The 22,528-nt window shown below is 34.3% G+C and overlaps 1 protein-coding gene across 4 annotated transcripts in view; it reads right to left on the bottom strand.

Moving 5' to 3' along the window:
• Positions 1 to 22,528, bottom strand: part of AnxB9 (Annexin B9) — a 75,163-nt gene that overhangs the window by 45,870 nt on the left and 6,765 nt on the right. The gene's annotated exons all lie outside the window — the stretch shown is intronic.

Here is a 22,528-nt window from a genome sequence, read left to right as displayed (position 1 = left end):
TTGAGGACAACCAATTCTACAATTTTTTGTACGTAGCTCCATGCGTTTTTACCCTTGTAACATATTGTCCCCGATTATGGACATCCTATTCCTGGACAATAGAAATATAGGTTTCTATAGTTACTTATGACTGTTATATCCAGCGCCAAAAATCCTCGTTTAGATATTAAAATTCCACGTCTAAGAAAACACAAATGTAGACCAATAAGCTTTGCAACATGGAATGTAAGAAGCTTGTACCGAGCCAGGAAAATTAGAGAATTTAATACAAGAAATGACCAGAATGGAAATAAATATACTCGGCATAAATATAATGGCCAGACACCGGCAAACTTATAACCAAAAAGGCCTTATTTTTTTTTACTCAGAGAGAGTGATAATGGTTCAGCTGAAGACAAACAACTAGTTAACTTAATTCAAGTATACACACCAACAGCGGATAAGTATGAAGAGGAGATAGAACATTTTTACATGGAGTTAGACACAATTTTAAGATCTATTAAAAAGAAGACATTTCAATAGTAATGGGGGACTTTAATGCTAAAGTCTGGAGAGGAAAAATTGACGAATACGTTGGGAATTTGGACTAGGTGATAGAAACGAAAGTTTCCTTTTACTCCATAGGCTCACGATGTCCTCAAATGAGGACATCCTGGTGTGCCCAAACTGTGCATTTTGAAAATGTTAAACTAATATCAAAAATTCGCAAAAAATCATTCTTGCTATGTTGCAAAGTTTAGATTTTTAGCTTAAAGAAATTTACTACGGAACTACTAAGAAACAAACAACAAATCTGGAAGAACAAACACCTAAGACAAGACACAAAAACAAGATATAAAGCAGCAATTAGACCTAATTAACATACACGGCGGAGAAAAGATTTGAAATATCTAATACGAGACAACTACTAGAAACAACAGAGAGGAAAATACTCTGACTAATATCAGGGAAAAGTCTGTTGGATAGGGAGAGAAGCGAAAGCATTAACAGAGCATGCAATATAAAAGACATAAATGGATGGGAGAGAAAACGGAAACAGGAGTGGAACGAACACATTAGTAGAATGGCAGAGGATAGGATAGTACGAATAGTACGAGATAAATCACCAAATTGACGAAGTATTGGCACACCAAGAAAAATATGGTGCGATAATTTAAACAATTTATTAGGCTAATATTGAAGAAGAATCACACTTTAAAGCCTACATGCAAGAAGGAAGAAGAAGAAGAAGAAGACGGAAGGGTTAAAAAGAAGGTGGTTGAAGATAGACGTCATCTGACACTTGGAAGTGGTTCCTAAGAATAACCGTATGAGATAGAATCTGATGAATATAAGATACAAAAAGAAATCATATAAAGTAGACATCAAAAGATGCTTTTCGTGATATGTAGGCCTTTTTCAAGGAAATAGATATCAATCTACGACAAGGGATGAAGTACCTATTGTCAAAAGTGCAAAATGAAATTTTTTTGCTTGATTAGAAAGTTTTAATTGATAGAAACTTACTATTTTGTATCTAATTCTTTGAACCTCAAGTTCTTCTGCTCTATCTGCAGGTACCACAGTGAATTCCTCTTCGACTTCACCCACCACAACACCTTCATCGCTTTTTATAATAGAAAGAGCTTTTCGTATCATCGTTATATGTCACTAAACACCCGTCTGGTAATGATTGATCGTTTGACTAATAACTGGTAAGTTGACAGATAGTTTTGCAACAAAGATATTCATTACACAACCTTATCTGTATTATGTCATAGTTGGTTTTTTGCACATTATCCGAAATCTTTTGAAATGTTGCTTCCTATGTGCAGCTGCAGGTTTTATATTACATAAATAAATTATAAAATGGTGAAAAGGTTGCTAATGTGAATCCATAATAGCAGTATATGGGAAATTAATCAATACTTACAATCTTAAGTAGTTTTTATTATTTAATGATGGTAAATGAAAAGTGATTGAAAAAGAAAATAATAGCCAAGAAATATGCTGAAAGAATTAATGAAAAAGTAGATATAAGATACTGAACCAACCTTCACTAGTACGAAAATCAGTTTTCTGTGTTAATTCATGATAAAAAAAAACTGAGCTTTATTTTTTAAAATATCACATGAAATAGTAGCTTGCCTGCTTCGTTGTTGCTCAAACCAGATGTGCAGAGCTTCTTCAACATCAGGAAATTCACTCATTTGAAAGGTTTTTCTGTCCTTGGAATCATTCTCTACAGATTTCCTAAATTTTTCGATTTTATCTTTGTTTTTCATAATGTCGTATACTGTAGTACGTCCAATATCATAGAATCTAGATATCGCAGTCGGAGTTTCACCACACTCGCATCTCTTAATATTATCCCATTTATCTTCTAGAGTCAGCGTTTTGTGCTCTCGACCTTAAGGGGAGGTGCGCCGGACGAGCGTGTCGGATTGGAAAACGTCGGAGTATCAAGGTTGTACTGTACTCTGATTAAATTTGAACAACCCCCAATAACAGCTCTGATTTAAATAGATTTAGAAGTGGTTTTAAAAGTCTAGAAACGCTTATAACAGGTTTCAAATATGTTAACCTAATTTAATCTGTTTTAGGCCTACCCTACGCTGTTCTAGACCTTTTTAAAGCTGTTATAGACTTCTCTCCAATGGGACACAGCTTAAAAAGGTCTAGATTCTTATTTTTTTAGAGAGATGATTCTGCGAAGATTTGTAACATCAAGAGTTCACTGGTGGGAGTACCAAAACTTTCTATATACTTGTTTGAACAATGGCTATTTGAACAATGACCTATCTTTTGCACACAATTTAAACAAGTTCAGATATATTTAAACAAATTTTAATAAATAATGAAAAAGTTTTTAACAATATTCAAAAACAGCGCAGCGATTTTATTGTTCATTTTGTAAAAACTTTTTTTTGTTTATTTCCACTAAAAAAATTAATGAATCCCTAGATGAGAGTCTTTTTGTAATATATCATACTACACATTTCAACTGTCAACTACCTCGATACAGTTGTGTCGTGTAAAAAACTAACTTAATTGGCATAAGGTAGATCAGATCATATTTTGACAACCAATGAGATAAATAATCACCAAAAAGGCTATCGAGAAGACATGCATATCTTAAAAATCCATAGTTCCTTCGCCGTTCACCCTTCGACAGTAGGTACATTTAGATTTACTTCTGCAATCTTCTACTATGTATTGTATATCTGCCAAAAATTATAACCTTGCAAATTATTTAACCTATGTATCATACTATAAAATGCTGATCTATTTCCCTGATTCCTCTTTTACGCTACGTCTAAAGCGAGTACAAACTGTTAAAAACTAGTTAAAATGCTAATTTTATATACCGAGTGTTATAAACCTTTAACAGCTCCAATTTAAAAACCTACGCCATGGTCGTTGACTGTAATGCAATCATTTCTAATGATTCTAGCGATATACAAGTGCTCTTGACCTCTTTTGCAATTTACCATTGGTAAACGAATAAAAACTGCATCTATAAATAAACTTACTTCATCTATGATCTCATTGCCTTAATATTTTTATATAGTTGCATAAATTGTTTACAAATACATATTTTTGACAGGATGTCACTATCGATGAAGTCAAAAACAACATGATATTCTTAAAAAGAATGCCACAATATATGACATTATTGGGCGTTATTATTACATGAATTTTCGATGGTGTACTAACTTTATTGCAAAAGCATTTGGACCTTTTTTTATTCAATAATAATTTACAATGTACTATAAATTTTTAATGAAGGCTTTATTTTCACTATTTTATAATTGAAACTGAATGAAAATCTATTGGTAAAGATATCTTTATATCTTTAACTAAAATGATAAAGAAGGCACGTGAAATAATATTCCCATATGAGATGCCAAATTGTCACCTATCAAGACGTTTCTTCCTTCTAAACGTTTAGCATGTGGAAGAAATACTGTCTTGAACCAATCTCTAAAAGTTTCTCCATCCAACCATTTAGTTGCTATCCGATTTTAAAACAAAGATACGGATGGGTTATGTATATGTACACTTTAACCAGATATTCAGTGTGTCAACGTCGTAGTAAATGCGCTAACAACTATGAAATGGTCTTTTAGTTCGTTTTGTTGTTAATACAGTTTTGACGTTTTTTTAATATGAATAGTCATCTCCAATGTACATATTTTATTAGAATTTGGCATTTTTTCTACGATTTGTACATTTTAAAAGTCCAAACTATTGGTAATGTCCAAAGAATGCTTGGCTAATGCTGCCTTTGTGGTATATAAGTTGTTTTAAAGAAACATAATGTTCAAGTTCATGGAACGTTCATTCAACGCAAGTTCATGGAATATACAAGAGTGCCGTATACAAGAGTGCTATCGTGTTCATTAGCTTTGGAGATTTTAGCATTTCCATTCATTAATTTTTTAAAGTAATGTCTAAGCCATTTTTCCACAATAGACCTCTTAGGTCGACTGGAAGGGTGGTTGAGCATCTACTCATATCGAACCTATTAGTACCTACCTAAGCGAGAAGACGACTCAGCTCTACGTGACTCTTACGAGTCTACAAAGGAAACGCTTAGAGAGGTAATTCCGGTTCCAGACTGTGTCCTTAAGGTAAGTTCTGAAGTGCTTACTGTTTCTGATGTCACTTTGATACAAGAGAAGTACCAGAGCCAAATAAAAGATCTACCATGTGTTTTAGAGGAGCTTATATATAACAGATGTTTAGAAAAGCTGTACAGTACGCCAATTGGCTAAAGTATAATCATTGTAGAACAGATAATTCTGGGAAAGGAAAAAATATGCTGTTTCGTGTACAAAATTCTTCTATGTAGATACTGATGTGTTTGACCACATCGGTCGACTCGATTTCACTAATGATATTCAATCCAAAGATCCTTTGATTTTATGTTATTAGCATTTGAAACACCATCAAAAACAGTGATTAGACCAGTCGTAACATACGGCTCAGAAACCTGGACCATAACAAAACAATACGAGCTATTGTGAAAGCGTTTTGAACGCACAATACTGAGAAAACTGTCCAATTTGAACAAATGAAGACCTGGAATTCCTGGAAACCTTATATTATTAACCAGTATCATCAACAAACAATCAATGAATACAACTTTGAAGTCGTCAAAGAATTCAAGTACCTGGGAGGAATCATGAAAATAAATACGAAAAAGATGTGGCAGGCAGGATCATTGCAGGAAACAGGGCATTTTAATCATTAGTGACCGTACTTAAATCAAAAATACTCTCAATATCAGCAAAAACTACTGCTGACTATCTGTGGGCCTTGCAGAGAAGAGACAACAGGAGAATGGAGAAGAAGACACAATGATGAACTCCAGACAGTATATGGAAATGAAAACATAGTCAGCTACATTAAAGCAAACCGAATAAGATGGGCGGGCCACGTACTAAGATCGAGTGACGAAAGTCTCCTGAACGACACACTCTGGGAAAGACCCGATGGCAGAAGGTCAGCTGGTTGCCCAAGAACAAGATGGAAGGACGCAGTAGCCAGTGATCTACGCAAAATGGGAAATAGCTGCTCAGGACCGACAACAATGGAGGCAAATAGTAAACGCGGCCAAGACTCACATAGAGTTGTAGAGTCAAATGATGATGAGTATCATCAACGAGATAAAAGCTCAGACACTGAGGTAGCCAGGACATGTGTATAGGGCAAATGAAGAATGGCTCACTCCATTCAAGACTCACGAAAAGTTGTGAAGCTGCAAAGAGAGATAGATGCGTTTGAAAGATATTTTGAGCTAACGTGAGGTTTGAACCATCAATCTCATAATCTACATACATACTTTGAAGCGTATCTGGCAGTTCACTGAACTATCGAGTCGACTCAATGTATTACCTATTGCTAAAAGACACACCAACTTCAAACCATAGGCATTCAAGAGCTAAAAGAATATAGCATTTAATCAAAAACTTTGAAAATTCCAAAAGATTTACTGGATATGATTCGACATACTACTAAAAAGAGCAAATAGCAATTTTATTTATCAGATCAATAAATGCAGCAAAGCTTTCTTTACTCAATCGTGTAGACCCACGTTTAAAACTTTTTATTAGAAGAAATTGTGGGTGATCCAGTATATGAATAATTAATTTACCAGGTATGACTCATTCACGAGAATAGCATTGAATCAATAATTTTTAAGACAAAAATATTGTACTGTTTATGATTAAGAATAGATTAATGTATTATCTATATATTTGGTATTGAAAGAAAGAAGTAAATCATTGTCAACTGGGCATTACCTTGGATATATGTTAAAATTTTACGATTAATGATGCACTCTAATCTGACCCGAAAACGTTTTTTAATAAAATACTCTAGTTTGTCTTCTCGTCGGAGAAAAACGTTCCATTTTATTCTAAATAGTAAACATTTTGGTTTAGAGAAGAAATGTCATATCAACCATAGGTTATTAGCGACCATATAAGATATGTTATAGATTTTGATATACATAGCGCGTCATTAAAAAGAAGCCACCTGCAATTTTTGGCATTTTTTAATTTTTACGAACCCTACAAGAAATAGATTATCATTAGATGTTTGTGTAATGTTTAAGAATATGTTCTAAGGCAGTATAAAACAATTCATAAATAACAAATGTCAAAAAAAAACTTCTCCCAAAATGATGATTTTAATTAAACTCCTCATTCGACTTGGCATTGAATTGATCAAATTGTGGATGTTGTCTTGAGGAAACGGCAACCGAAGCTGCTTACAATTTAATACAGCAGTGATTCTGTTTCTTTCTCTTCGTTTGAGTTGGTCATAAAAAGTTGCTCAATCGGATTCAAATCTGGGCTTTGAGTCGGCCAATTATTTTTGGCACACCGGCGATTTTCAGGTATTGCGTTACCATCTTGGCTACGTCTGGCCGCGCGTAGGCCAACAAAAGGCATTACTTGCTCGTCTAGAATTTCCGTAATGTATCGGTGAGCATTCAAGCTCCTCTATCAATAAACACGAGATCAATACGGCCTTCGAATGAATTGCCTGTCCAAAACATTACCGAGCCTCATGCAAAAGCAACACGTGCTCGTCGTAAACAAGCACCATATCGTTCCCCATTCCCCACATGTCTTCTGTACGTTTTGGTACGACCGTCTGAGCCATAAAGAACCATCCTGGACTCATCACTGAACAAAATATTTTTCCATCCCTCTATCGTCCAATGTTCGTAATCTCTAGCAAACTTCAGTCGGCATTGTCGATATGCTGCTGTTAACAAAAGTCCTGTTGTTGGGCAGAGAGCCCTTAGACCAAATTCCCTCAAACTTCTCACTGTAGAAGTACTTAATGTCCACCCATGAGCATTTTGAAAGCAGTTTTTGATTCTTCTTCTTCTTCAAGTGCCATCTTCGTTCCGAAGGTTGGCGATCATCAGGGCTATACGTATTTTCGAAACTGCTGACCGAAACAATTCGTTGCTGCTACAGCTATACCATTCCCGTAGATTCTTTAGCCAGGAGTTTCGTCTTCTTCCTATGGACCTTTTTCCTGCGTTTTTCCCTTGCATAATTATTCGAAGCAGTTCATATCTTTCGCCTCTTGTAATGTGTCCCAAGTATTGCAGTTTTCGTTTTTTGATCGTAAATATGACTTCCTTTTCTTTATTCATTCTTCTCAAGACCTCGACATTTGTGACTCTCTCGGTCCATGATATTCTCAGGATTCTGCGATACATCCACAGTTCAAATGCCTCTAATTTATTGGTATCAATCTTTTTCAACGTCCATGACTCCATTCCGTAGAACAGCACAGAAAGTACGTAACATCTCATCAGGCGAAGTTTCATTTCAAGGCTCAAATCTCTTCCGCAGAACACTCTCTTCATTTTAGTGAATATGGATCTGGCTTTTTCTATTCTTATTTTGATTTCTGCTGAGCTATCGTTGTCTTCATTTATAAAAGTGCCTAAATATTTGTATTTGCTAACTCGATCGATAATTTCATTGTGTAAATATAAATTTTGAACATTTTGTGTTGATTTCGATATTACCATAAATTTAGTTTTCTTTATGTTCAAAGATAGTCCATATTCTTCGCTGCAGTCTGCTATCTTATTCACCAATGTCTGTAGCTCTTCAAGTGTTTCTGCGATCAGAACGGTGTCGTCGGCAAATCTCAGATTGTTTAATCTAACACCATTTATTTTAATACCTACGGATTGCTCAGAGAGTGTTCTATTCATTACGTCTTCGGAATAGAGATTAAACAGGGTTGGTGACAGTATACACCCTTGTCTCACACCTCGCTTTATTTCAATTTCTTCAGTGGTATTATTCTCTACTCTCACTACTGCTTTCTGATTGTAGTACATATTTGCTATTAGTCGGATGTCTCGTTTATCTAAATTCTTTTCTGTCAGGAGTCTGATTAGGTGATCATGCCGCACTTTATCAAAGGCCTTGTTGTAATCTATGAAACACATGAATACATCTTGATTTATGTCAAGACATCTTTGAGACATAACGTTCAGTGCAAACAACGCCTCTCTTGTTCCAAGTCCATTTCGGAATCCAAACTGGGTATTATTGATGTCCATTTCCAGTTTTCTGTGTACTCTAGAGTGTATAATTTTCAGAAATATTTTCAGTACATGGCTCATCAGACTGATTGTACGGTAATCACTGCATTGTTTGGCATTTATCTTTTTTGGTATAGTAACAAAGGTGGATAAAAGCCATTCTTGTGGTATTTTTCCTGATGTATAAATGCTATTGAAAAGTTTAACTAAAATGTGAATCGAGTCTTTTTCTATTAGTTTAAGGATTTCCGTTGGTATTTCATCTGGACCTGGGGCTTTACCATTTTTCATTCTTTTTAGTGCGTACATTACTTCTTCTTCCGTTATTTCTGGAATTTTTTTTTTTTATTGCTCTAGCCGTAAAAAACCGATTTTGCAAAAAAGTGCTTTGTAAAAAACGGTCTTCTCTGACCGTCGTGATTCTTCTCGCGGCTGATCTTGGTCGTCGTTCGTGAGATGGTTCGCCCCGTCACTGTGAAGAGGTATGTATGTGTTAGTCCTGAGTGTCCTAGGCGTAGTCTGGTCAGCACTGTTTGTAGGCGGCGGTTGGTCTTGTCAACGAAAACGTTGTGATGTAGCCCGAAAGAGTCTTTTAATTATATATCTTTTATAAAGGATTTTTAAATAAAACTTTTGTGATTTATGGTAAAACTCTCACTACAAATAACTGAATAACAAATAACCGAGAAGAAACTTGCGACGCAAATAATACAAAACGTCTTTTGAGTCTTGAAAAGCTTGCATTGTCAGAAAAGCGGAATGTTTTGTAAATTTAATTAATCAACTATAAGAGTTAAGATATGTCAAACATTGACTTAAACGATGTTGGTTTTATATTTTATAAAGAAATAAGTCAAACGCTTTATATATTACCTGAATATTGTATTTGTATATAAATTATGATTGTACGCTACCTTTGATGATAAATGCTTTTCTCCCTCCATTGTGCTTGATTGTGGAATCTGGTGGTCTTGCTTTCTACACTTGGGTTGTGAGTTATATACAAAATCTGAAGAGTTTTCGCGGGGAACAAAAGAACACTGACCCATGTCATGGGTCGAATATCTCTTAAGTAGATTAGAGCGGTGTCTATACGGCCGTATTAGGATACGAAAGGTAAAGACATATATACGCGTTAATTAAATTAAATATAAAAAGAATTCATGATAAAATACATGTGTGGATGGACGGAACAGGCAGATAAAGAAAGAAAATAGCTGAGATCAACAATTTGTATCACTTCTGAAAAAGAAGTCAGTACAAAACATTCGTTTTGCGAATTAGAGTATACCGAACTTCATTTTGTTGTAAAATCATTTTTTTTTTAAACTTAGTCAGATCCGTTCCTGTTGTAATTTCCTCAAGTGGCGATAGTGTTCCATTAAAATTAGCATTTTCCTGTTTGGCTTTTAACTTTTTATCATACTTAAGTTACTGGTTATCACATTCACTCTCAACGACTTCCTGCCACACAGTTGGTTATACGTAATAATGGATTTGGATTACATTTAAAAAAAGCATTGGCCCGGTATTTTTGTCCTATAGAGAAATTTTATCAGTGCCGTATCTGTCAAAAATAAACTTACAGGAACTGATGACGGCAATGCTATCTGTAGATGGCGCGGCGGTTCTGTTGTTAATTTTAATTTTGTTTTGTAATTGCCGTACACAAAATATTTAAAAATAAAGTGGGCCAACCGCATGACAACCATGAAGAGAAAACTACAGCACCAGGGGAAACAAAAAATGTCTGACGTGGAGGTTTTCTGGATTTCTTTATATATTTAGGAAAACAATATACAAAAATAACAATTAACAGAAACTTATGACGAAGAAGAAAGTGAAGTTTAGTCAATCGACTGCAGTCACAGAGCTCACTGATTTATATTTTATTCCAGCTTGACGGTACACTTGTAGATTATCCCTAATTTCAACCTAATCCCTTTATTTTCTTTTATAAATATGGTCATTATAAATCAAATATGTATGAACAATTTACTATGGTGTTCTGATCTCATTGCATAACTTTATCTGCAGAGGTGACTCCTACAACTACTGTCAACGTAATGAAAATTAAAAACATGGAAAAAAGCTAGGAAAAATTAAAAACATTGGAAAAACATATTTATAAACAAAGAAAGAAACGATGAAAGACTTAATGAGAACTCTTTCGTTCATTTACGGTACTACTGATACTCATTTGAACCTCCCCTTTGTGGTTGTGTACTTAATTTAGTACCCCAAGTTTTCCACTGCAAGCCAAGTTATGTGATGCAGTGTAAGGACACCATGAGTTCTCCAAAAATAACACAGGCTGAATTTGGTCGTTGTGTACTTAACATCAACCGAAAAGCATTCAAGGCAACCACAAGACAAGGCAGAAATGGCGACCTATTAACAACAAGGAAAGATGTATTGAATAGATGGGTGGAAAACTTTAACCAGGCACTTAATAGAGAGGAAGAAAAACAAGACCTGGAAGACGAAAGATATTAGGTAAGGGGAACAGGCGAGAGGGAAGAGGAACCACCAACGATTCTTGAAGTTAAAGATACAGGTAAACCACTAGCCAGAAACAAATCACCCAAAATAGATAATCTGCCAACTGAACTATATAAAGAAGGTGGCCATGATACCATAATAACATTACAGCAGCTTATAAAAGAAATATGGACACAAAAATCCATCCCCAATGATTGGAATATTGGAATACCTTGCACCATACACAAAAAAGGAGATATCTTTGAATGCTCTAACCACATCGTAAAACATATTAAGATAGGACGTCTGAGATGGATATGTTCCTTGATAACATCGATGAAGACATGAGAAATATAGGAATACGTGCTTGGCGGAGGAAGGCGATGCATAGGGACGACTGGAGAGAAACTCTTAAGGAGACTAGGATCCACGCATTGTGTACTTCATTTAGTACTACATCTTTTCAGCTACAAGCCTGATTAAATTATTTGATAAATTTAGGGAAACAATAGATCCTCCACAGTCTAAATCTGAACGATAATTTATTCTGAGTCGCTTTGCTAGCTAGGCCTCTTAAAATTGTTTTAATAAATCTTAAATCGATATTGCAAAGAAAATATTTTAGAAAGTATGTATAAAACATGGAAAAACACACTCAGAATTTTATAATGCTGTAAGTGATATGCAAGTACTACGAGAATTTGCATAAATTTACTACATAACAGAATACTGAATGTATTACAACTAATTTCTAGAAATATGTTTTAGTATTAGAAATAAGTATTAAGTTCAACAGGACAAAATCAAGCAGTCTTTCAACGATATCGACAAAGTGGTTTTTGTGATATCGTCTATTCTTACAAAAAAAAAAGTACGTTTAGTGAGTTGGATTGGAGGCGAATAGTGGGCTTGCTTGCGTGATTTTCCTTTAAAGATATTGCCACAAAGCACAGAAAGGCCTTACACAAAGACTTAGAGAAGAGTTTTTGTCTCTACGGAACCGCTACACGTCCACAAAGTTAATTGCAGACCACTATTTTGGAGAGCATGGAGAGCCTATTACAAACGGATTGTTTATATACCGATCAGAAGTTCTGGACTTACTTCATACCATACTCCATACTGCTGGTAACTGAAGTAATCGACTCGGTTTGTGCAGAGAACGACTGAACTGGGACCTTCAATTGAACACCATTGTCTTTAGCAATGAATTGTAAGGATGACACTCGCCTTTCACATGGTGAAACACAAGTTACTCAATTTTCTATGGAAAGCACACTGTTGAAATTGTGGTATGTGGGGCTAATGCTCTTGGAATCAGATCACCTTTGGTGTCCATCGTGTTACATTAAAAGAGTTATTCCTTATATATGACGGTCTCTAACTCACTTTTATTAAGAAATAATGCGCAACCACAAACAACCAGAATTACGTTGGTATATTTTGAAGACAATTAAGTCAATTTGTTGTCTAAGCCCCCTAAATCTCCCGATGTTTCACCCATTGAAAACGTCTGTGTCATTATGGAAAGAAAGTTACCTCGTTTTCCAAACAATCGCTAAACCAACGCCATTATCACTCGGCATTAATTCACCAACTTGCGAATATTAAATCAATAAAGGACAGAATCTGTTCTCTCAGCAAAAGATACATCCTTCCACAATTGCCGGCTCCAACAACACAGCTAAGCAGACTCAAAGACTCATTGTCATCACCGAGGGTACATACTCACCTTCATTTGGCTTCCCCAAATAAAAGTTCCATTCCCTCCAGCCAATCTTCTACACTTCGCTGGTAATGAACTCCCTGATAAGTATTTCGAGGTCCTAGAAACAACACCCCTTAAATATCGCAGAAAAAATCACTTCACGCTAAAAACGCTGATTCAAGAGCCGTTCTTTGGTATGACTGGTGACACCTGAAGTACCTTCTGCTCATGACTTGGTTGGCTAACGCTAAATTCTTCCTCATAGCACTATTTTCCTACTCAAAGCCCCTACTCCAATAGCAGTATACCACCCTAAAAACTACTCACTTCCGCAACAAAACTTCCGCAAAAAAAAGATACGAACAACCCCTTGAAGAAGTGTAAGCTTAAGCAAGGTTCTAACATTCAAGTCAGCCGTTTGCCAGTAACCTGAGATGAGATACCTTCGACAAGAAATCGATCATTTCATTGGAAGTATGCCCAGATGTATTTCTGAGTGTAGAAGACATCGTAAAAGCTCAACGCATTATTTTTTAAATTTCTTTCTAACGGATGAATTTTTTTTTGAAGTTTTGTATCATTTACCCTAAGAGGCATGTATATTACATATTGTAATAAATTCAGCATTACTAGATATTCGTTTTTCTATGCTACTTAGTATATTTTCCGAAGACTGGTGTAAATATCATGACATTGGATTTGAATATATAAAACAAACTATGACGAACTACCGTGGCATTGTATATACCACTTAATAAATCAACAATAGACGTGTAAAATAGTTCTGATTATAAAATTTTATTAGCAGATTTAGAATTGCTATGAGTCATAAGACTGAAATAAATAACATTGAAATAAATGACCAGGGAACAAATTATGTCAAAATATTTTAAAACAAACAAGTAAATATTTGATAAACTGTGGTTGAAGTGAAAAAATATTGTTTGTTATCGTTTTAGGCCTATAGATAAATTGTCCACAACTTACTTAATTGGAACTAAATAAAAATTTATATCAGAAAATATTTTTCTTGAGAATAATTAAACAAAAACGTTATGTCACAACTAGTGGGACAAAAGGAGAAAGGCATGGTTGTCAAAACAATTATACTCTGTAAGAGTATCTAAAAATAGACAAAGCATCTGCTGGGCTTTAGAGACAGGTGCCCTTTTAAAATGTACATTCCCAGCAAGCCTAATAAGTAGACTTCGGCAAATATGCATATTGCATATTTTGCATATTGTGCATATTTTATGCAAATATTTCATATTTTGGCATATTTGTATAAAAGTTTGCATAAAGTGCATAAAAGTTCAGATTTTTATACTGTATTTGAAAATTTTTAAACATACCAATTTATTTCAATTCTTGTATAAAATTTTGTAGTCATTTTAATCAAGAAATGATCTAAGTACGTAATCTCTACAGGTACAAAACATTTACAATTTCAAAGAAAATCAATTTAAGTAGCCCTCAACATTCTTAGAAAGTCTCGGTCACTGAGGCATTCAGTTATTGGATAATCGCTAAGGGTTCGCTCATTTGCATTTTATGATCTAATCCCCAAATCTATCTACAATTTATTGTATCTTAACAGCAGGTAAACGGCTAATAGTTTTGTTCCTAATTTAGGGATTTTCCAAAATCTCCCAGTTTATTGAATTAGGTACCTAAACATTTCTAATTTGATGCTCAGATTTGAAAATCATTTTTGTTTTGAGATTCAAAGCGTAAACACTCGTTGTGCGTAACAAAAAGGAAGATTGTGATTTTATAATGCCTAAAACAACCAGTGCTTCAACTTGAATTAAACCTTATAAAGAGCTGTCTATGGATATGGGAAAAATCTACTGTTCAGTCTGTGGCAAAATTGTAAGTATCTAATATTTTCTATTAAATATCTAATATTTCATACATACAGGGTGTTTCCAAATGACAGTTACAACGTTTGACTGTAGATACTTCTCGAAAAATTGAACAAAACGATATAGTTAATGAGGGGTCAAACTTATTTACTTTTCCAGATACAGGGTATTAAAATTAAAAAAAATTAAATTCTTTTAGTTAATAACAATAATAACTTTAAAACCAATAAACGTATTTACTTGAAATTTAGTACTCGTAGGTTGTTTTTAAATGAAAAATAGCTTCCTTTAGTGAGAAAAAATTGTCCATGGTACAATACAATGGTGTGTATTTAGAAAAATTTTTCACCTTTACTTTTTTTTATGAAGTCAGCTATTCTAAAACACAATTATTTTTATTGTAATTGAATTAACAAAAAAAAAACTTTTGTTGAATTTTAAAATAAGTTATATGATGTACTAATGGTTAGTAACAAAAACTAATTTGTGGATTAATACTGCATTTAAAACACTTAGCGAGTGTTTTTTTTTCCCAAACCAGTTATTTGATTAACCAAAAACACCTTGTATATTTTTATATTTTAAAGGTTGGGTTAAAATAAAGGTTTTTATTTTTATTTATAGAAATCATGTGAGAAGAAATTTCAGATAGACCAACATGTGAGAACTGCTTCACACATTGCAAAAAAAGGAAAAATAGGAGAAAAACATCAAACTTCAATGGCTAAATGTTTCCAATCTACTTCAAAAAAATTAGATGAGCAAGAAACTTTTAATGAAGACTTGTGTCGCGCATTAGTGTCTGCAAACATACCGCTTTCAAAATTAGCAAATGTAAATTTTAGTTCGTTTCTAAAAAAATTTTGCAAACTTAATGTTCCAAGTGATCGGTCTCTAAGAAGAAATAATGTGAACGGGCTATACTCGTCGGTGTTAATTAATATTAAGGAAGAAATTGCAGATAATTATTTTTACATATCTGTAGACGAAACCACTGATTCCTCAGGAAAGTATATTGCTCATTTATTGATTGGTGTTCTTAAAGAAGATACCTTACCAAAATCTCATCTTATTTCATAAACATTAGCAACTTTTTTTCTTCCGACAACTATTCCTTCTAATAAATTACTGCTTATTTTATCGGATGCTGCTCCTTATATGGTGAAAGCAGGACAAAATTTAAAAATATTTTTCCCAGATTTAATACATGTTACTTGTGTAGCGCATGGATTAAACAGAGTTGCAGAGGAAATACGAAAAAAGTTTCCTCTTGTAAATACCACGATATCCAGTGTCAAAAAAGTATTTCTTAAATCTCCTATAAGAATTCAACTTTATAAAGAAATGCTACCTAACATTCCTCTTCCACCACAACCTATTTTAATGCGATGGGGAACATGGTTAGAAGCAGCTAATTTTTATGCAGATCATTTTGTTAAAATAAAGAACATAATTGATACGTTAACAGATGAAAGTTCCCAATCTCTTTTGGATTCTAAACAAACTTTTCAGAGTAACTTGCTTCAACAAGAACTTTCATTTATAAAATCAAATTTTAGTTTTGTTCAAAAAACAATTACTCAGTTAGAACCACCAAAACTGTCATTGTTCGAAAGTACAGCATTAATAAAAGAATTTGCGTCATGTTGTCGGAACGTTAGAGGTAATATTGGAAAAGATATTTTAAAAAAAAATTTGAAGCTACTATGGAAAAAAATAAAGGTTACCATATTCTTTCTGAAGTAGTCAGTGTTCTAGCTAGAAATATTTCGGAAACAATTAATTTAGAACCAAATGTTTTGGTTAGTTTGAAAAATGCTCCCGTTACATCAGTTGATGTTGAACGAAGTTTTTCCATATATAAATATATGTACTCAGCCAGAAGCCACAAGTTTTTGTTAGAAAATTTTGAACACCACTTGGTCATTTATTGTTACCATAATTCTAAATAAGTTTATTCATACTTAAAAATGATGTAGTTACTTAAAATAAATGTAAATCCTAATGAATAGTAGGAAATATTTAGTTATGTACACTTTTTTTTAAATAAAATTGTTACTATTTTACGATTTTTTTATTTATTTGTATGCATATTTTGTAAAATATTTGCATATTTTCGGGTAAACACGTGCATATTTATGCGCATATTTTCTACATTTTTATTTGCCGAAGTCTACTGATAAGTATGGTTTGAAACTTGTAATGATGTGAGATGCAAAAACAATCTATATGTGTTCTGCTGTGCCATACACTGGTAAAGAGCAGTGAGATCCGCAGAAACGTTATTCCTACCCAGTATGTTTTAAAGCTAACTGAGAAAATTCAAAGTATCAATCGCAATATCACCATGGATAACTGGTTGTCGTCGTGTGAATTAGCCGAAAAATGATTAGAAAAGGGTTTAACAATGGTTGGAACACTTAGAAAAAATAGAGAATATATAAAGAGAAATACCTACACATTTGGAAACGAAGCGATCAGAAATTCGGTCTTCAGCATTTGCATTCACGCAAAAGTTGACACTAGTTGGTATCACATGGTTCAAAACGAAACAAATGCGTTCTATTAATCAGTTCTATGCACTCGTTAGACGAAGTTGATGTCATCATCATCATCATCAACTAGCCTCTAACGTCCACTGTTGAACATAGGCCTCTCGCATGCACTTAGTCCGATTTTGCGCCATCTGAATCCAATTTGTAATCACTCTTTTCATGCCATCTGTCCATCTCGTTGGAGATCGACTTCTATTTATGTTAGCTTGTATTCGGGGTCTCCATTCCAAAATTCTTTTTGTCCACCGGTCATCAACTGATCTTGCTACATGACCTGCCCAGTTCCACTTTAGTGTTGTTATCCTTTCAATAACGTCTGCTACTCCTGATCTTTTGCGTATAGTAGCATTGGGTATTCTATCACGTAGAGAAATCCCTAACATTATTCTCTCCATTGCCCTTTCCGCAACTTGTAGTTTACTCACTGTTGTTCTTGTGAGTGTTAGGGTTTCTGCGCTGTAGGTCATCACTGGCAAAATACACTGAATAAATACTTTTCTTTTCAGACACATTGGAATCTTAGACCTAAAAATATCCTTCATCTTTCCAAATGCAGCCCAAGCGAGGTTTATTCTTCTTTTCAGCTTGATTGTTTGGTTGTCTCGACTTATTCTGATCTCATGGCCCAAGTATTTATAGGAGTCAACTGGCTCAATATCTTTGTCTTCTACTGAGATGTTTTTGTTGTGGACTAAATTTGTCACAAATTGTGTTTTTGAAAAATTTATTTTAAGACCAACTCTTTTTGTGGCAGTATGGAGTTCTTGGAGCATTATCTGTGCCTGGTCAAAGCTGTCTGCAATAAGAACGATATCATCTTCAAATTTAGGGTTATTTAAAAATTTTCCATCTACATTGATGCCCTTTTCGTTCCAATCTATTGTTTTACAAGCGTATTCTAGCAAAGTTGTAAATAATTTAGGAGACATGTTGTCTTCTTGCCGAACGCCTCTTTCAATACGAAACGTCCCAGTATCTTCAGTAAGTCTTACACAGGCTGTAGCATGCTGATAGATGTATCTGATGAGGGATATGTATCGGTGATCTATTCTACATTGTGTTAGAACTTGGAGCATTTCACTTTGATTTACCGTATCAAATGCTTTTTCGAAGTCGACAAAGACAAGTATCAGGGGTCTATTATATTCAATGGTTTTTTCACTCAACGACTTAATGGTTTGCAAATGATCATTCGTTCCGTATCCAGCTCTAAATCCTGCCTGCTCGCAAGGTTGATAGAAGTCTAGTTTTGATGTCAACTTATTAGTTATTATCTTCATAAACAACTTATAAACGTGAGATAACAAGCTAATAGGTCTATAGTTCTTTAGCTCTGTTATATCTGCCTTTTTGTGCATGACTACTATAACAGCTTTATTCCACTGAGATGGTGTAACCTCTTTTGAAATGCATAAGTTATATAATTGTGTCAATGCTTTCAATACTGTCTTTCCTTCTGCTTTAACTGCCTCAATAACGATTTGGTCATCACCAGCTGCTTTATTGTTTTTCATTCGATGTAATGAGTTTGAGACTTCTTTAATTGTTATTTCTGGGATATCCTCTGAACCCACATTCTGGACTTTTCTCAACTTGGTGCCGTCTTTCTTGTCCCTTTCTCTATATAGTTATGTTAATGTAGTTACCAATTTGGTATGAAAATAAACATTAAAAAAACCAAAGTGATGTCAATCCGAAAAAACCAAAACGTACCTCAACCTTGCACAATAAATGGGCACATTTTAGAACAGGTCAATAGATTTAAGTACCTGGGATGTTGGATCGACAGCAGCCTAAATCCTGATCTAGAAATAAGATCGAGAATAGAACAGGCCAGAAAATCTTTCGAAAAAATAAAAAAACTGCTTTGTGATTCTCGAATAAAACTCGAAATTCGACTACGTTTATCAAAATGCTACGTCTGGTCGACTCTTCTATATGCAGTTGAAACGTGGACCCTTAAAACATCATCCGTAAATAAATTGGAGGCCTTTGAAATGTGGATCTACCGGAGAATACTCAAAATTTCATGGACATCGCATACCTCAAACGAAGAAGTGCTGCATAGAATAGGCAAGGAAAGAGAACTTTTTAACACAGTAAACGTTAGAAAAACATCATACCTAGGCCACATACTGAGAAATAATAAGTACCAATATGCCCAACTTATAGTGAAAGGAAAAATCGAGGGAAAGAGAGGCCTAGGAAGGAAAAGACTATCGTGGCTCAGAAACATCCGACAATGGACAGGGCTAAATTTTGAACAGCTAATAAGAACAGCTGAAGATAGAGAAGAGTTTAAAATTGTAGTAGCCAACCTCCATTGAGGAGAGGGCGCTTTAAGAAGAAGAAGAGTTACCAAAAAACCAGAAATAATTATATTCTACAACAGCACTAAGGGGGGCGTCGATACCTTCGATCAACTGTGTCATGCAAAATCCGTTGCCAGGAAAGCAAGAAGATGGCCACTGAGAGTTTTTTATGGAATGTTAGACGGAGGTGGAGTAAACACAATGGTTTTGTACAGACTGAAATATTCTGACGAAAAAATTTCCCGTTCGAAATTCTTGAAATCTTTAGCTGATGCATTTGTGCAAGATCATATGCAACAAAGAATAAATAAAAGGAAAAAGACAGTTAAGATTTGATTTCACGTATACTGCGTCTGTATATCCGCTTATACGTATTTCACCCTAAAAGGGATCATCAAAACGGCTATTCACAGACGCTCTGAACGTGAAAATAAATATTTCCTGTCTTGGGAAGCAACTCTAACATGGCTTCGTATGGACGCAAATAGCGACATCTGATAATAAATCCGTAAACTAATTTTTTGAAACCAAATTCAGATTTCTGCTTTAATCTGTGCCTTCTAGGAATTGCAAAACAAAACAGACGTTGATAAAGATGTTATTAGAGACATGGGGAATCTAAAATTGCATTCCACAACATATATCCTCAACTAAGCAAAAATCCTTAGCGAATTGGTTAGTAAAGTGAAAGAATAAATAATATACGGCTTCCGAAAAAGTTCATGGAATCTATTTGTGATTATTTAGGATACCCACTGTAAATCCTCAGAAACGAAATCGTCGATGTTATTATTGTCCAAGAGGTAACGATAGAAAAGGCCGCCATATTTGTGTTTATTGTGAAAAAAATATGTGTGCAGAACACCAATTTAGTATTTGTGTAGAACACATACTAAATGTGTTTTATTTTGAAAAATATTTTCGGGTCACCGATGACCCCACCTTGTGAAAATCATTCCATCAATTTCACATTGTGGTTCTAGGGTTAACATCAGAGTATGTTTTGAAAGATGATATTGAAATTATCGTCGCCTCAAAGTGACAGTAGGATATGTCAAAAAATGTAGTTTCGAGAAAAACGCAATTGAAATTTTTACGAAACTTCATTACTTGAATAACTTTTTTATGTTTGAATGGATTTACATGAAATTTTGTTTGAGTATATAACTTTACAGGCCTTACATAAATATTTATAGTAATTCATAAAAAAGTGAAAAATAATTGGAAAAAAACAGGGCAACAGTAGGACAACTAACTTTTTTTTCAATTATTTTTCACTTTTTTATGAATTACTATAAATATTTATGTAAGGCCTGTAAAGTTATATACTCAAACAAAATTTCATGTAAATCCATTCAAACATAAAAAAGTTATTCAAGTAATGAAGTTTCGTAAAAATTTCAATTGCGTTTTTCTCGAAACTACATTTTTTGACATATCCTACTGTCGCTTTGAGGCGACGGTATGTTGAACGTATTAGTGATATTTTTAAAGATATTACAGGAGAAGAACAACACAGTTTTCGAAAAGGCAGGTCTACTAAACAAATTATCAAAAAACGAAAGGATTTTAACGTAAAAATGCATCTCTACTTCACCCTCTGAGAGCTTTGTTTTATAGTAACTTCTCAATCCATAATAAAAACAAATAAAGCAATGAATGCCAAAGGAATTACATCACTTTAATAAAATGAATTCGCTGTCCGTTTATGTAGTAAAAAATCTGCTCTCATGTTCTTGGAATAATTCCACGCAGAGTTCTCTGACTCATCGAGTCTTGAATTAACCTTCGAATATTTCACTAGCAATTAAAACTATTTTTAGCTGGCTCCTTCTCTCGACTTAGCTCGCTTCTTCAATCTTGGTCATTTTACAGTCTATTACGTCAAGACGTAACCTCCTAACCACGTAACAATTAAATATGCGAGAATTATGCCATAGACAAACAACGCTGAGAATGTGAATTGATAAATTATGGTCGGGAACCGATGAAAGGTCAAGATGGGAGTAGTTTGAGGCCGATATAGAAAAAAGCGAAAGTGGAGCGGCTTCAGAAAGGAAAGTGAGAGTCAAGAGTCATTGACCAATAACAATGGACGTTTGTTGTCTTCCTAAAGGGACTTGGCATGTACTACAGTCCATTGTTGTACAATTATTAGTATTACGTGATTTGAGTTCCAAGAGAAGTCTAGTTTTGAAACTATTTGTTGTGGCAGTCTACATTTTTAATTATTAAAATGTTTGGAATTTAGCCACAAATTTAGAAATATTTTGTTTGACTTCCAGCTCGGGAATTGTAAATTGAAAACGAATTAAAATGACTATTTCACTAGACTATTTTTAACTCATAAAACGTCATAGCAACGCCACGTTTCCTACTGACAAAACTGCTTCCTCCCCGTGATTTCTCAACGACAGAATTATGACAGTGTCTGGTAATTCTATTGTTGTCAGTTTGACAAACGTCATTGAGGCGTAATCAATTTTGGACAGATATAATAAATCCAGACAAAAAATCAAGCTTTGGATGCCAATCAGGTGAAGAAATCAAAAAATTGGTTTCGGAACCTAATAACCGAAAAGAAGAAAAAGAAAAAATAACCGTTTTATTGGAAATTAGTGAAGTGTAAATACGGTAATACCCCCTTTGCCGTAACAGATCAAATCTATGAACAATTAAATAATGAAAGTATCATAATTTGAACAAATAAGAAACAACACTTCTTGGAGTTACATAAATAACTATTGTTACTATTATTCTAATTAAAAAACTTGTATATTCCAGATGTTCTTAACAAACAACATTGTATCCGAAATAATATCAAGTCACAGGTGATGGACTAAAAGTCCTTGGTTTCATTGCGTATTTTATACTCCAAAAAAGTCGTAAAATAACAATTCGTTGCACGGCAAGGCCTTCCTAGTCACGGTGGCGCTGTAGAAAGGAAAGAAAGCTGGAAAATCCCTAGACTTGCTAACCTAAATCGATAAAGCGGGTCACAGAGACAGAACTGTCATAGGCGTGGCGCAAATTTAATA

The sequence above is a fragment of the Diabrotica undecimpunctata genome, chromosome 9 (genome assembly GCF_040954645.1).
Source record: "Diabrotica undecimpunctata isolate CICGRU chromosome 9, icDiaUnde3, whole genome shotgun sequence".
NCBI classification, from domain to species: Eukaryota; Metazoa; Arthropoda; class Insecta; order Coleoptera; family Chrysomelidae; genus Diabrotica; species Diabrotica undecimpunctata.
The sequence above is the reverse complement of the archived record's forward strand: the minus strand, read 5'-3'. Positions and strand labels throughout refer to the sequence as shown.